Source organism: Scyliorhinus torazame, chromosome 24 (genome assembly GCF_047496885.1).
Source record: "Scyliorhinus torazame isolate Kashiwa2021f chromosome 24, sScyTor2.1, whole genome shotgun sequence".
In the NCBI taxonomy this organism is placed as follows: Eukaryota; Metazoa; Chordata; class Chondrichthyes; order Carcharhiniformes; family Scyliorhinidae; genus Scyliorhinus; species Scyliorhinus torazame.
In genome coordinates, this window is record NC_092730.1 from 52187841 (window position 1) to 52190148 (window position 2308).

Genomic DNA, 2308 nt, shown 5'->3' on the forward strand with positions numbered 1-2308 from the left:
CAGTGGAGAACACGTGAAGAAATGAAAACGACATTTTAAGACCGTTTCACTATGGTGTGGAACTGATATATCAAATAAAAAACCGCACGCTTGTGCACCCAGGTAACTGGCTGAATGCAATGGTTGTATGCAACCCCGATAAACCTTTGATTTATTTGCTGAACAAGAATTTCCCCATCTCCGCCTTAAACATAATCAATGTCCCGCTTCCGCGGCCTTCTGAGGCAGAGTTCCAAAGTCGCACAACTCTCTGAGAGGGAGAAATCTCCTCATCTCCGTCCGAAAAAGAGCGACATCCTTGTTTTTAACTGCCCAGTTGTTCTGGTGTCATCCACGAGCAGTGAGATTGAACCAACTGTTTGGACAGCCCGGTAGCACAATGTTTAGCACAGTTGGTTCAATATTCTCAGATAATAATATGGACGCGGCCAACTGGGAGGTAGAGTCCCATGCTCTACTGACTGAGCTATCCGAGTCTCCGCATGTTTGATTAAACTGCTCAAAAATATAAACTGAGCGGGTCAATCTGAAATATCCGCAAACATTTACCAGCATTGTGGCTTTGAACGGAGTCATTTCGGGAACATTCCCACAGAGAGAAATTCCTGGAACCAGGGCAGAAAATCCTCCTGAGCCTGACGTGATTTGAACGCGCAACCTTCTGATCTGGAGTCAGACGCGCTACCTTTGCGCCACAAGCCCAACTGCGGACCATTGCGGGTTTCTCCTCATAGATTTATGTTTTATTTATACCCAACTGTGCGAAAGAAACGCAAAGAAGTTCGATTTCGGGATATTAAAGGGCCCTGAAGTAAAGCAGCTGTACCACGTGGTTAAGGGGATGCACAATAATCCATTGTGCTCTGTACACGTGGCTTCAAATCCAATCCTGGTCTGTAACGTGTCTGTTGTGTCTCTGTTTGGTTCCCTCATGGGGTTGTGGTGATCCACTGTAATAGGAGATGTAAGGTAGGGCCTGCACTACAGGTTCGCCGGTAGCTCCTGCCTGCTGGCTCCGCCCAGGGAGAACTGTATAAATATGCATGCCCTCCAGTGCCCTGCCATTTCGCCAGCTGCAGCAGGAGGCCTCGCATCTGACTGTAATAAAGCCACAGTTGTACACAACTTTAGTCTTTGTGCAATTGATCGTGCATCAAAGATGAAGTAAAAATGCTGCTATTTTTAACTTTTGTTTGAGGGCTGGCGCGGGGGGCGGGGGGGGGGGATAGTCGAACACTGTCCACATTGAAACCACGTTAAAAAACGATAAGTACTTATTTCATTCCCCGCTGTATTTGCGTCTAAATTCTGAGTGAGAAACTTTCTCTTCCTCAGTTTGGCCAGAGGCACAAAAATTCCCAATTTATTATTGCGATGGCCGGGAATCGAACCCGGGTCAACTGCTTGGAAGGCAGCTATGCTCACCACTATACCACCATCGCTCACTGATTGGAGACGTGTCCTTTTGGTTCTTTAGATCAGTTTGATTAACTGTTTCTTATCAAGTACTTACTTTGCGTAAGTTATTTCGCTCCAATTTAAAATGCTCCTGAATGAAAGTGTCCATGTCGCACGGCTCCTGTTCAGCCAGGAGATGGCACCAGTCCACAATAAATGTACATTCTATGTGTCATTACACAGGACACTTACTCTGGCCTGAGACCTTAACTCGTCCTGGGTCCTGATGCTGCCATTTTCACCCTGTTTAAGTAATCATAGAATGCCTCCAGTGCAGAAGGAGGCCATTCGGCCCATGGAACCGGTACCGACCCTCGGAAAGAGCACCAGATTTCGGCCGAAACGCACCTAATCATTCGAATACGTCAGGATGGCCGAGCGCTGGTCGCAGTCTCCTCTGGAGGCCAGGGCTCGAATCCCACTCCAGAAATTGACTTTTCCTCCGCGAGGCACCATCCAAACCTGGAACCCCTCCCTAACAGCACTGTGTGTGTACATACACCATATGGACTTGCAGCGGTTCCAGAATCCCCTCACCGCCCATTCTCACGGTCAATTAATGATAGATTGTAAATGTTTGGCCGAATCAGCGACAATCAAAGCCAGAGCCCTTGTGATTAGCTGAACATCCTCAGACTCTGTAGCTTCGTCCGGTAAAGTGTCTGTTCCCTAAAGAAAAATCTGGACTCAAATCCCAGCCCAGCCTTATTCCGTTTGACCACCTGTGCGATTGAGAACTTCCTCCACAACAGGGGGAAATGTGTTGGGTTTCTAGTCGGAAAATATGCCTTTTGCAGGTTTCAATTCAGTAGAATATCTACAGAGATTGTAACGCAAGTACTGATTTTAG

The 2308-nt window shown here is 47.2% G+C and overlaps 2 non-coding genes across 2 annotated transcripts; both read right to left on the reverse strand.

Moving 5' to 3' along the window:
• Window positions 1–630: 630 nt before the first annotated feature.
• trnaw-cca (transfer RNA tryptophan (anticodon CCA)) lies at window positions 631–702 on the reverse strand. The gene has a single exon. It is a non-coding gene; the product is annotated as a tRNA-Trp (tRNA).
• Window positions 703–1370: 668 nt separating this feature from the next.
• On the reverse strand, window positions 1371–1442 carry trnag-ucc (transfer RNA glycine (anticodon UCC)). Its single transcript has one exon. It is a non-coding gene; the product is annotated as a tRNA-Gly (tRNA).
• Between the last annotated feature and the right edge of the window lie 866 nt (window positions 1443–2308).